The sequence below is a fragment of the Urocitellus parryii genome, chromosome X (assembly GCF_045843805.1).
Source record: "Urocitellus parryii isolate mUroPar1 chromosome X, mUroPar1.hap1, whole genome shotgun sequence".
NCBI classification, from domain to species: Eukaryota; Metazoa; Chordata; class Mammalia; order Rodentia; family Sciuridae; genus Urocitellus; species Urocitellus parryii.
Window position 1 is genome coordinate 101,432,794 of NC_135547.1, and position 14,550 is coordinate 101,447,343.

At 37.6% G+C, this 14,550-nt stretch overlaps 2 pseudogenes; one reads left to right on the forward strand and one right to left on the reverse strand.

Annotated features, from left to right (window-relative positions):
- Positions 1-750: 750 nt before the first annotated feature.
- On the reverse strand, positions 751-1,302 carry LOC144250706 (ferritin heavy chain pseudogene; annotated as a pseudogene).
- On the forward strand, positions 1,301-13,790 carry LOC144250707 (small integral membrane protein 20 pseudogene; annotated as a pseudogene).
- Positions 13,791-14,550: the final 760 nt, after the last annotated feature.

A 14,550-nucleotide genomic window follows, 5' to 3' on the forward strand; every position in this document is an offset into this window, starting at 1 on the left:
ATTGAATAATAGCATATGCTCATACCTGAATAGTCTCTTTCCAATGAAAACAAGAAATCCAACAGCCATCTCTTATTTTGAAAAATCTCTATACCTATCAGTTAAAACTGGTAGTGTTTCTGTCATCAATTCTTTATCAAGGAATAGTACAACCATACATTTTGTGTCCTCTTCAGACTAAAAACTAAAAGTTTTCAGGTAAAGATTCCTTTATTTCAATACATGCTCAATCCCATTCCCTTCACTTTTCTACGGAGGCACCAAGTTCTTACACTTTTATCCAGCAGTGAATAGCCACAGAGATCCCATGACATCTCCCCACAAGGTCCTATTCCTCTTGCACACATTGTTTATAAGGGAAGATTAATTTTATGTTTTCCAGGGGCTCCTGGTATATCTTTCCTCTTTACCCATGGAGATTCTGAGTAGCCTGTGGATGGGACAAGGGTGGTCAGAAAGAATCCTGGATACACAAGGATCTGCCCTCATTCTGCAAAAGTGAGAGTTTCTCTCTGTTTCTCTCTCTCTCTCTCTCTCTCTCTCTCTCTCTCTCACACACACACACACACACACACACACACACACACCAACTGAACACCTTTATTTCACTAAAAACCAAATAAATAACTTTATTGGAAGTAACAATCAAACGGAAAGGCCCAAACTGAAGGGAACTTGCTGAAAGGGCTACGTGTAGGCCCAGCCTGGGGACCCACCCCGGGGGGTGGCATGGGCTGGGCACAGTCCTGCTCAGTCGTCCTTGCAGCTGCGGCCCAGGGTGAGCCTGTCAAAGAGGATCTCGGCCATGGGGTCTTCCAGGGTCTGAATCCTGCGCAGGTTGGTCAGGTAGCCGGCCAGCTCGCGGATGGTGAGGACCTGCTGGTGCAGATAGTGGTGCTGCAGGAACTGGCAGAGGTGGGGGTCGCCCCTCTCGGCGGCCAGGTGGTGCAGCTCCAGGAGGCCCTGGTTGAGGCTCTTCTCCAGGTGGAAGGCGCACTCCATGGCCTGGAGGCCGCTGTGCCAGTCGTCGCGGCCGGGCTTGGTGGTTTCGTGGAGGCGAACACCGCCGTCGCGCTGGTTCTGCAGCTCCAGCAGCTTCTTGGCGCAGACCTTCCACTCTCGGGAGCGGCTCAGGAAGAAAGTGGCGAAGTGCTGCAAGGCCACGTCGTGGCGATCGCAGAAGAAGGCCACAGATAGGTACACGTAGGAGGTGTACAACTGCAGTTGGACTTGGCTGTTGACGTTGGCATCGAAGTCGGGGTGATAGTTGAGGAGCGCCTGTGAGGGCTCGGAGTAGACCATGGCGGACGCCGGTGCGGGCGCGGGTGGCGCGGGCACGAAGTCGAAGACGGCGCGGTAACACTGACAGCAGACAGTGAAGTCGGCAGCTGCGCTGGCCGCGGCAGCGGTTGGGTCTTCTGGGCGCCCCCAGGATTGGTGAGGAAGGTGCGGCTGGCAAAAAAATAGGCTCGGGACCCGGGAGGGTCACCGTTAGGTGGACCTGAGGAGAAATGGAAGAGGAAAATGGCTGCCGGAAGTGAGCAATAGCGGATGTTGGCCTAGAAATGGCTACCACTGGGCGGAAATCCGTTGAGGGAAGGTCAGGGGTCAGCGATCAGTGGCTGGGGCCGCCAGCACCTAGTTCCATCCGCAAACTAGCCAGTGTGAGCTAACCTATAATATTTCTAAAAGGTACTTATGAATATAAGGACAAGCTTCTTGTGTCAATCACCTGAACATTTTCTTAAAGCAACTCATTGGAATATTGTCCAAATGTGATTGTTTGATAAAACTGTAGTACTTTTTGTGGTGTCCTTAGTTAATATCATAAACCTCTATTTAAATGGCATCTCTCTTTAGTGATTTCAAAGTTTATACTAATAATGACCCTTTTGAGGGAGGGGTTAGGTGTCAGTGGTCAGAGGCCAAGGCTTGGTACTGAGTTCCATCAGCAACCCAGGTGTCTTCACAATGTCTATTCTCCATTGAATTTTTAATTTTGCAATAACATTTCTAGCATTCAAGGACTTTCTCTTGTCTTCTGTTGTTTCCTTCTATAACAATGTGCTCTCTTTTTATAAACTTCCTGTCTTCCTTATAATTCTGAGAATATGAATTTTAATTTTGGCAAAGTTCTCTTCTGTTTCTTTTATTATACCTGTTTATTTCCTTCAGCATTAGTTTTATTTGTTTCTGGTAGTCTCCTCTTCATTCCCTGAAATAGCTGGCCAACCTTTGTTTATTCATTTGTGGGAATCAAGGACCCTTTGGATTTGCCCTAGGGAATTAGCATGACTCTGATCCACAGTTGTGAAGTCTTGGAAGGTCCACTTCACTAACAGGCTTCTCTGAGTATTAGAGTATAGCGCTTCAATTAGACAGTGTTCTCCTTTGGGGATACACGGCATGAATCATCCGAGTTCCAAAATTTGGGCATATCCATTAGAAGGCTTTAGTGGATCTCTCTTCTAGGCAATATGTGCTGCTGTTTTGTGCCCCTTCTGTTCAGTTATTCAGTTGTCTCAACCTCTACTGTTATTTGGGTTTTCTTCCTGGTCAGATAATATTGCCTTTGAAATGTAGTTTCGGAGGACTAAAAGGGATCAAATGCTACTGGTGCTCATTACCCACTTTAACAGACATGGCAGAGGGGTATAGCAAGGTAGGGGCAGGCAGATCTGCTGTTTAGAGAGGAACTCTTTAATTTCATAGTTGCACCAGTACCCTCTGTAGTTGTTTGGTTTTATAGACACTGTTCTTGAACTTTCTCCAAGTATGTTTGACTTTCTACTGCAGGTGTTTTTAATTTTCTGGATTTATCAGTCTGAAAGCATCCTTTGTTTTATCTTCCAAGCACTCCTCACCTTTTCTGCTTTACTAATTGTATGTGTATGTGTATGTGTATGTGTAGTAGATAAGTGTTTGTGTGTCTAGCTCACCACTATGGCTCCAGTAACCTTTTTTACTCTTAAAAATACAAATAATTATTTCTTAAGTAATTAATACATCCACATGATTCAAAAACAGCAAAAGTCTCTCTGCAGGCTACCAGTGGAATATTACTTTTTCTAATCAGGGGTGAAAAGAGGAAGAGAAGGAAGAAATAATGCTCACATTAAGCAAAAATCACTGTGGTGTAAGGGGAATCTTTAAAAATATGTTCTTTAGAAGCACATTTGTTTTCAAGTTCTCATGAAACATTTACAAAGATGGACCAAATCCTGGGCCATTCAACAACATAAATTTAGATGGATTTAACTCGTGCAAAGACATGTTCTCTGACCACAATAACATTAAACTAGAAATCATTAAAAGAAAGATATCTGAAAAAAAACTCTGCCAAATATTTGGAAAATAATGACATACATCCAAACAGTACATGTGTCAAAGAAGAGATCAAGGGGTATGAAAGTTATTTGGAAGTGAATGATAGTAAGCACAACATATCAACATTTGTGAGAGTCATCTAAACTACTTAGATGGGAGCACTAAATGGCTGGCTATATTACATAGAAAAAGGTCTCAAATCAATTTTTTAACTTCCAAACTACAAGAAGCAAGAACAAAATAATTCCAAATCTAGTAGAGGGAAGGAAGAGTTTGTTGCAATTCAGGAAATGTTTTGTGACCTGAGACAAAGCTAAAACATTGAGAACCCTGAATAAGACAGGGATATGAGAAGTCTTTTATTGGACATTGACCCCTAGGAAGAGGCCAGTGGCTTAACTTTAAGGTCTGTGGTTGGGCAAATTACTTGAAATAGAGGTCTAGGTGAGAACTTCCTTCCCTTTGCATTCACAGGACATTGGATCAAAGGCATGAGGCAGAGTGAGGGTTCCTCGTAGACTCTACTTTAAAGTAAACTGAAGCTACTACTCAAGACTTCATCCTTTGAATGATATGTCCCTGCATGGCTAGAATCAATTGGCTGGAAAATAAAAGCCAATTTAAAAATCATATGTTCTTTGTGTAAATTATTTTCCTAACCTATTATCTCTCAAAGAAAATATAGAAATCCAACTTTCAGTCTAAGATTGTGCTTGGCTAATAAAAATTTTCCATTGTAGCTTTTCCTTGCTGGTTTTTTTTTTAAATTTCTGTAATTGTGGGAATTGAATCCAGGGGCATGCTACCAATAGGCTACATCCCCAGCCCTTTTTATTTTATTTTTTTATTTTGAGACAGGGTCTCACTAAGTTACTGAGGCTGGCCTCAGATATGCAATCCTCCTTGCAATCCCAAGTAGCTGGGATTACAGGTGTGCACCACTGTCCTGGTTGCCCCTTGATATTTCTTTTAGTTTTATTTTATCTGTGTCAAAAGGTTCAGAGTGAGAGGAGAACTTTCAGCATAATTTTATTAGGCCCTTCTCCTACCCTCTCACCAGGGAGGGTATTCATGCTAAAAAAAGAGAAAAAAAGAATAGACATGTCCAACTGCCCCCTAAAGGAAAAGTACTTATTTTCTCCTTAGGCCAGTTTCTGCAAGTTGTATGCACTTAAAAGAGAAGTGTGGTGACGGTAGTAGTGGTTTGATGCATGTGAGGGAGAGAAAGTGTGTGTTTGTTTTTTTCTAAGTTAGAGTTACCTTGTTTTCTTTTGATGAAGTCCAGAGAGCTATAGAAAGTTCAACTCACTTTCCTCTAGTGAAAGAGAGTGAAACTGAGCATGAAGGAAAGAGAATAAAACTTATGGAAAGAAAGGCTAACATAACCTCAGCTATGACAGGCATATAAGAATGATCTCCAAGTAATTTTGACTTATTAGATTAAATCATCAGATTTTATGACAATTGAGTTGAACTTTCTATAGCTCTCTGGCAAGTCTCTATTAAATTTTCAGCTTTTTGGAGGGAAGAATAAAAAAGCTTTACCTAAAATTCATATGGGAAAGAAAAAGGACAAAGTTGGAGGGCTCATAATTTACTGAATTCAAAGCTTACTATAGCACTCCATTAATAAGGTTTACTTGATGTTAGCATGACGATAGAAGTGATGAATGGAATAGAATTGAGGAACCCAAGATAAACCCACATATTTATGGTCAGTTAATTTTTGACAAAAGCAAGGAATAGTCTTTTCAATAAGTGATGCTGAGATAATTGGATAACCATATATAAAATGTTAACTCACAGGGCTGGGGTTGTGGCTCAGTGGCAGAGCGCTTGCCTAGCATATGTGAAGCACTGGGTTCAATCCTTAGCACCACAGATAAATAAATAAAGGCATTGAGTCCATCTAAAAAAATTTTAAAAATAACTCACAAATGGGTCACAAACTTAAATATAAGAGATAAAAACCATAAAACTTTTAGCAAAACATTTAGAAGTAAAACCTTATAATCTTGGACTAGGTACTACTTTTGTAGCTATGACACCAAAATTACAAGCAACAAAAGGAAAAAATAGAAAAAATTTGACTACATCAAAATTAAAAACTTTTGATAAAAAGTTAAAAATATTTTTACTCAAAACAAAAAAAGAAAGTACAGAGAGAAAATATTTGCAAATTATATAACTAATAAGAAACTTATATACAGAATATATAAAGACCTCTTAAAACAAAATGAGCAAAATCACATAATCCAATTGAAAGATGAACAAAGTTGCAGGGCATGGTGGCACATGCCTGTAAGTTCCAGCCAAGATGCATAACAGAGAGAGACACCATCTCATAAGAAGGAAAAGGAGAAGAAATAATGAGCATTGTGTTTACATAAGAATATTTCCAAAGAAGATGTGTAAATTGCCAATAAATACATTCAAAGATACTCAATATTAATAGCCACCAAGAAAATTCAATCAAAACCACAATAAGAAACCATTTTACCCACACTAGGATGATAAAAATAAAAAAGGCAAATAATGGCAAGTGTTGGAGATATGAGGAAATGGAAACTCTCATACTTTACTAGGAGGATTGTAAAATGGTGGAAAACTTGGGTCAGGTGCAGTGGCGCATACCTGTAATCCCAGCAGCTCTGGAGGCAGAGGCAGGAGGATTGCAAGTTCAAAGCCAGATAAAAACCAGCAGTTTAGTGAGGTCCTGAGCAACTTAGCAAGACCCTGTCTCAAAATAAAAAAATAAAAAGGGCTGGGAATGTGGCTCAGAGACTATGCGCCCCTGGGTTCAATCCCTAGTACTAAAAAAAAAAAAAAAAAAAAGAAGAAGAAGATAAAAAAAGTATCTGGGGATCAGCACAGTGCACCCATTTTATAGAATTACTCCCTTAATCTCATGTTCCCACAACTTGCACCTGTCTGTCCCTTATCATAATGAAATACTAATATATGCTACGAAAAATATGAACCTTCAAAACATTAAACTAAAATGAAAGAAGCCTGTTATGAAAGGCTGATATGGTTCTGTTTATATGAAATGTCCAAAATAAACAAATCCATGGAGAAAAAAAGTAGAAAAGTGGTTGCTAAGAGAGGGGAATGTGGAATGATTGCTAATGGGTATGAATGGGTACATAGCTTTTCTTTTGCATAATGAAAATGTTTTGAAATTGCACAGTGATGATGGTTGCACTACTCAGTGAAAACATGAAATGTTGAATTATATTTTCTAAAGAATTTTTGTGGTATGTGGATTTTATCTTAATAAATGATAAATGTTTGAGGAGATAGATATGTTTAACCTGATTTAAACGTTATACAAATATATATATATATATATATATATATATATATATATATATAATCACATGGTACCCCATTAATAGGTGTAATTCTTATGTTTTCATATACCAGTTAAAAATAAACTTAATTTATTTTTATATCCAGCCCTGGGAATATAGCTCAGTTGATGGAGTGCTTGCCTTACATGCACAAGGCCCTGGGTTAAATCTCCAGCACCACACAAAAAATAAATAAATAAAAATTAAAAATAAATTTAATTTAAAAAAAGAACAGTGTGTCAGCCAAAGAGCAGAATATTCAGTGGAGATGAAATTCCAAGTGATGACTATATGGCTCATTGGTCATGAAAACTGATTATTTTTATCATTGGGCAATATTGAAGGAAGTTAATTTGCATGTCGGTGATGACTTCTTTTCTACCAGAGAGGTGTAATAAGATGAAAAAAAGCATTTACAAAAGGAAATTTTAAGTTCCTTAAGGGAAAAGGTATGTTCTTCAATTAAATCCATCAACAAATATTCATGAATTTCCTATACAAGAGGCTGTGTTTTTAGGTACACTATGCAGGGAAGAAATATTAACCTATGTTAACCTATATATATTAACTGCCCTATAATACCACACAGGAGGGCTGGGGTTTTGGCTCAGCAGTAGAGTACTTGCCTAGCACATGCGAGGCCCTGGGTTCAAGCCTCAGCAGCACATAAAGATAAATAAAATAAAGGTATTGTGTCCAGCTACAACTAAAAAATAAATATAAAAAAAAACATAAACATGGTGCATGTATTATACTAAAAGAACATGTAGTATACTTAAAAATATATACTTAAGGACACACACACACACACACACACCTTAAAATTGGTTGAATTTGGTGGTTGTTTCCCTTCAAGATGCTTTTGTCATTGATCTTGAATAGTGACTCTTGTTGGCCACTAGATGGAAGTCTAACAACATATATCTTTTGAAAATGACTTGATTTATTCAAACTAGTTTTATGTCATGAACAAAAGCTATTGCTAGCTTTGAAAGTCTGGATTGTAGTCTGTATTTATTGCATAATTGTTCAAGGTGAGTAATTTATTGATGTTGCTATGAGTCAACCCAACTATAAGTCAGTGTGGGCCCAGCACCTGTTTAGAGACCCAAGATAGAAACTTTCCATTCATCATTCCCTTGCCACTTAGGGACTTTGTTGTATTCTGTTCTCTTGTGGTAGGTTGTATTATTTACTCACAGTTCATCCTTCCTTTTCTATCTTAGCCATGATTTCATTGGTGGTGGTAAATACTTCTTTGTCCCCTAATTTTGAGTGTCCCATGTCTTTTCCTTTCATTAGTGGTGTGTGAGAAGATAAAAAGTCTGGTAAATGTGCTTACACAATTGTGGTTGGCCATGCACTGAGCATTGTAGAATCAGGAGGCAGGTAGAGCAAATCTCAACTCATCTCAACCCAACTCAACCCATAGCCAAGCCCTGCAGATAACAATTGAGTCATTCTGGAGACCTGTAACTGGGATTTGAGTGTTGTATGTTAGTTTTATTACAGCAAAATTATGAAAGACAACTCCCAGAACACAAATTCTATACTTAATTCTTTGATTAAAGTGGTTCATTTGCACCGAATGATAGCAGCCAGAATTTGGTTATTCTCAGTTATGAATACATAATGGCTATAAATACTTGCAAATTGGTGCCTGGCAAAGTCAATTTTGATGTTCAGTTCACTTTGGTAAATAAAACTTTGTCAAAGAGAAAAATTCCACATTTATGTGGTTTTTGGCCTGAAGTTGCCTTAGAAATTATCACATGATTGTGTCTGCCAGGAAAGAGGAAGGGAGGGAGGAGATAATGGTGGTAAGAGAAGAGAAATTTTGCAAAGGAGAATAGCTCTTTGCTTAGGGTTTGTAGCTGCCGCCTATATTTTGTCAGTTGAGTACCTTAATCATGTTTACAAATTAGAAACAAAACATGTTTTCTAGACCCTCTGGTGTTAGGAAACAAGCCTCAAATTATATTTCATTGTTTCCAAATTGAGTGCTAAATCTTTGAGTCATAGCTGTGTAAAATTGTTGCTTTGTAGAACTGGGAAGTAGTTTCAGTGGCCACGACCTACATATTAGATTAGTTGGTTGAGAAAATATCTTGCAAAGTTACATTTTGTAGGTGGGATATCATATTATTGTCTCTCATCTGCTTTTAAAATATTAATTGCCAAAGAGAATTGTTATGAATAAAGTTAATTTTAGAAGTTAAATTTAAATAATTTTTTATATTGTCAATCAATAATTTTGAGAAAAAGTGTGACCATATGTTTTTATACATAAAACCAAAACTAGGGGCTGGGGATGTGGCTCAAGCGGTAGCGCGCTCGCCTGGCATGCGTGCGGCCCGGGTTCGATCCTCAGCACCACATACCAACAAAGATGTTGTGTCCGCCAATAACTTAAAAAAAAAATAAATATTTAAAAAATTCTCTCTCTCTCTCTCTCTCTCTCAAAAAAAAAAAAAAGAGAGAGAGAGAAAAAAAAACAAAACTAAATATTCTATTTTTTTCAAATCTTCATGTTGGCTTTTTTGAATGCAATAAAAGATTTGTGTGTTGTTATTTTCGTCAGGAGTGGAAAAATATTTTGTTAAGGTTACGTTCTCTAACAATGTTAGTATTTAAATATTGGGAAAATGTTACCATGGAAAGTTCTGGAATATACTGAAAAATAGTATAAATACTAGACACTCATTTATTATGAGACCTATGACTTTGAGAGAGAATTAGATTTTATTCTCAAGTTGTTTTGGTTGGAAATGTAGTAAGACCTATTGACCTTTAAACAGTGTTATATAATAAACCCAACAACAAATCTAAAATAATTAAAATTATTGTTTTTGTGATACTTTATGACAAAACTATGTTCATATAAAATAATAAGTTGTGTTCTCCCTAAATGTGCTTTTGAAGGATGAATTATCTCTTGATCATGGATCATTTCAAATGTGTGCAACAAAAATAAAATAAAATAAAAAACTACTATAATAGTGTTATGATTTGTATGAGGTGTCCCCCAGAACCTCCTGTGTTAATGCAGGAATGTTCATAAGTGAAATGATTGGATTATGAGAGCTGTAATCTAATCAGTTCATCCTAGTTTAAGTGAACTGGGTGGTAATTGTAGGCATGTAGGGCATGGCTGGAGGAGGTGTGTCACTGGGGTGAGCCCTGGAAGGATGCATCTTCCCTGTGGCCCCTTCCTCATTCCTCTCTCTGCTTCCTGACCCCATCATGAGCTGAGCAGCCTTTCCTCTGCTGGGTCCTTCTGCCAAGATACTCTGTCTCACCTTGGGGGCCCAAAGCTATGGAACCAGCCAAGGTGGACTAAACTTATGAAACTGTGAGTTGAAATACACTTTTCCTCCTCAAAGTTGTTCTTGTCAGGTATTTTGGTCGCAGCAATGCAAAACTGACTAACATAAATAGATTCCCATGTTCCCATCTCCCACTTTGAACATTTATTTATTCATGGTGGTATACTAATTACATGTTGTTTTGAAGAAATTATAAGACATTGCCTCATTTCATAATAAATATTTCAATGTGTAAGTCTAAACATTGAGAACTCTTTCAGATAAAATATTACTTAAATATGCTTTTAAAAGTTCTATATTTATGACTGGCAAGGCAAACAGTCACTTTCAAACAACATTTTGCTGTCACAAGGAGTGCATGTCTTGCTCCAGATAAGTAATTGTTGCCAAGAGACCATTTCCTGTAAATTGGCAGTTACATGAGATATGGCTCTAAAGAGCAATGCACTGCAGTTAGCAAAAGGTCATGAGCTATGCTTTCTCCTCTGATTGGAGAAATAAAGCTTCAGGGTTACATATCAGCAAACACAGAAGTACTCAAGTGCTTTCTCAAGTTTCTTTATGTTTGTTGTGTTAAAAGAAAATAGGAACTTGTCTTTCTCCTTTGTAAATATTATGAAAGCATCTTTTAACACTGCTTCAATCATACATATATCCCAGGAAAACTGGTTCTCAGAGCCATATTTCTGGCTCAAGTACACAAGACTATACAATAGTGATTCTTAACATTTATGAGTTTGTAAAAAATGGAAAAAAAAGTACTATTAAGAAATAAGCTCAGGGCTCAGGGGTATGGGGGAATCATGCCTGTGATCCCAGCAACTTGGGAGGTTGAGGCAGAAGGATGGCAAGTTCAAGACTAGCCTCAGCAACTCAGTGAGGTTCCAAGCAACTTAGTGAGACCCTGCCTTAAAATACAAAAAGCACCCCTGGGTTCAATCCCTGCTACCAAAAAAAAAAAAAAAAAAAAAAAAGAAGAAGAAGAAAAAAAGAAAATATCATTATGTATTTGGTATACTCATTCTGTATGAAGTATATGAAAATACAAAGTTTGAATAAATAAAATTCCCATTTTTTATCAAAAATATTTGAATATTGTTAGCTTCATATGGTTCAACATTTAATGTCAGTTGCTTTTCAAGGAAAAGTCTGACATATCATTTTGAGTTACACCAATGGGAAGTCTAATTGTTCATATTCAAGACTTTACTTTTCATCTGATAGTAGCATATTTTCATTTACTAATGAGTTAGTAAACTGTCTTTTAAGAACAGACCTTGCAAAATTAATATTTAGTACTTAAGAAGTACCGTCCTAGCTGAGATGTTAGAGGTTATCTCATTGTGAAAAGCATCGCTAAATGTCCCTCAATATTTTTTCCATTTCATCTCTGCTTAATAGAAGTCCCAATATTTAGCTGGGCACATGGCCAACTAATATGAAAACATAGATCTATGTATCTTCTGCAGCTATATAGGCCAGGTAATTAAGTTCTGATCAGTAATGTGAGAAGAAATAATCTACTCCTCCCCTTTCTGATCTCTTCATCAATTGGGTGGATGCAGATGTGGTAGAGGTATACCATTTTGGATCCTGTAAGTCAGGGCAACATTATTCCAATAATGGGAATAGCAAGATGATAGGAGCCTAGGGCCTTCCTTGCTTTTCTGAAATCACTGTACTCTCCTGGGCTACTTATGTCCAGACTTGTACATGAGGGAAGAATAATTTATATGTATAATGCTTTCAACGTATAGGTGACAAAACAAAAGACCCAGAGGAAAGAACTTGCCCAGAATAATTCAGCCAGAGAGTGACAGTATTTAGACTCTTAATGATCATTGCTCATCTTCTGCCATCTCTGTGAAATTGAGACCACTTAAACACAGGACTGACATGCAAAAAGGTAACTTTAAAATACTTCTTTGATTTGTTCTTAATACTTTTCTTTCACTAAGAATGAAGATTTGAACCAAATTAGATGATTTTACTCAGACGATGAAATGTTAGACATTAAGTCTTTGTATGTTACTGCCGTATGTAAATTTCATTTTATAGTTGTCCTTTTCAAGTTTACAGCACATTTAAGTTTCCATATTCATAAAACTACAACCAATGGATGAAAAAATAGCCTTATAGGATTTTTAAACATTTCAGTGGTCTCAGTTTCCTCCAAAGGCCCAAGGGCAATAATCAAGATAAAGTTATTTTTGTCAATTTTGGATATGGACTGGATAAGTTATTCAACCTCCCTCTAAAAGATGACAGCATCTCTGGAATTAGTAAATTGGGGTAGTCAAGTGTACCATCTCTTATGTTTTGTGGAGGTCAATGAACATGTATGTATGTTTCTAAATGATCAATCTTAGTTGTCTTGATAGCCACTGCCGAAATTTGGGAATAAAATTGATTCCTAAACAGTTACTATATTTTTCTCTTGTTCTAGAGCCACATATTTCCTTATTATTAGCCCACACATAAGCCTAGGAATTACCATAACATTATTATTAAAATTCTAAGTTTTCAATGAAATATGATATACATAGAGAAAAGTATACAAATCATGAGTCAGCTTCGTGGGTTTCATATACATATGAAACGAACACCCACATCAAGAAACAGAACAAAACCAACATCCCAGATGACCCCTCATTCCTCTTTTCAGTCATTACCTCCCAAGAGTAAGTACTCTACTGAATTCTGACAACAGAGGTGGTGATCTTTGCCAATCCTAAATGGAATCATGTTGCATGTACTCTTTTGGATCTGCCTTTTCTGTCCAACAGTGAGATTCATTCAAACTTTTGGGTATAGTTGTAATTTTTCTTTTCATTGATATGTAACATTCCATTGTGTGAATGTATCAATTTTTCTGAAACTGTGAGCTGAAATACACTTTTTAAAAAAAATTTATTCATTCCACTGTTGATGATGTGTCATCGTGTGAAGCCTAACATCTTTTATTAAGTGGCAAAGTTTTGTTTTCTCTAATAATGACCACCTCAGATCCTGTATTCTGCAGTTGTTTTCTTTTTCTTTCTTACTTATTTTTGTGGTGCGGGAATGCAGGGTCTCATACAGCCTCTATATTCTGCACTTGTGAACAATATTGATAAGAAAGGCAGTTTTAATGAAAAGCACTGAATTTAAAAAAGCAAACAATTTCTACCTCCTTATAATTTAAACAATTAAAGATACAAAGCAGATGAATTATTTGATCATTTCAGCTGGCAAACTTGACTATGGTGATCAAAGAAGATAAATCTCAAAATTTGCTTTTGTCTTGATTGTTACCAAACTTTTCGTGGAGTTCATGCCCTTGGTGTATTTACTATGTCACTTATCTTTTTTGCTCTCTTTTGGTGATGGTCATCAAGGAAAGAGGTGTCAAAAATTCTGGCACTCCTGGGTAAGATAGGAGAGCTTAGAGGAATCTGTCTATCCATAATCCTTCTTGGTTAAAGTGGCTTGCATTCTCTTCTGAGCAGGGTCACAGTCCTGCTGGCCCAAGCAAGATTTCAGAGAGTGCTTGGGTGGCTCAGGGCAGCCCCCATCTGGTACCATGTCCAAAACCTGTGCACCTTGCTCATTTTTGGCTGTTTGGTCTCCCTTTTGGGGCTGCCTTCTATTGCATCTACTTCTGCCTCCTAATGAGGCTGGAGGAATACCAGAAGAAACAAGTCATAAATCAGGCCAATATTGTTCAATAAGATGTACAGCCATAGGGTTAAGAATGTGGTCTTATCCATTCAGCAGGAAACAAGAAGGCTGTTGCCAGCTGTGATTATGGAAGTAGACATCTTCATGCTTTCGACTCAAGTACAATAAATCACCTCATGCTAGAAGGATGGCTGGAGAAGAAAACTGTAATGCTGTCAATAAGAGTACTTGTAGTAAAATACTATGCACAAGAATGAACATTTCCCTTCTTAAGTATGGAAAGAATCCCGGAACAAATGACTCCATTAGGAAGGTTTTCATGATTTTGGTTAACTTTCAAAGAATGAAGCTATCATGTGAGACTGTTTGCAGAAGATCTGCTCAATATTATTCAGTCTTTATCATTTACAAAGCTGTATATAAATACAAGCAATCCATGGGCTTAAGAAGGTCCATCTATTTTGCTATCTCCAAATGAAAGATTTCAGTGAAAAAAAAACATGTTGAAGTGCTTTCTGGGGGTCTTTGAAGATGGTTAAGTTGATAAAGCTTTTTTTTTTTTTTTTGTACCAAGGATTGAACTCAGGGCACTCAGCCACTGAGACGTATCCCCAGCCCCTCTTTTGTATTTTATTTAGAGACAGGGTCTCACTGAGTTGCTTAGTGCCTTGCCTTTGCTGAGGCTGGCTTTGAACTCATGATCCTCCTGCCTCAGCCTCCAAAGGTGCTGGGATAATAGGTGTGTGCAACTGTGCCCAGCTGATAAAGCTCTTTGAGAACAAGATACTTTATGCAGTTTAGGACTACACAGTCCAGGGGCTGGGGATGTAGCTCAGAGGTAGAGTGCTTGCCTAGCATGAGAAAGGCCCTGAGTTCCATCCCTA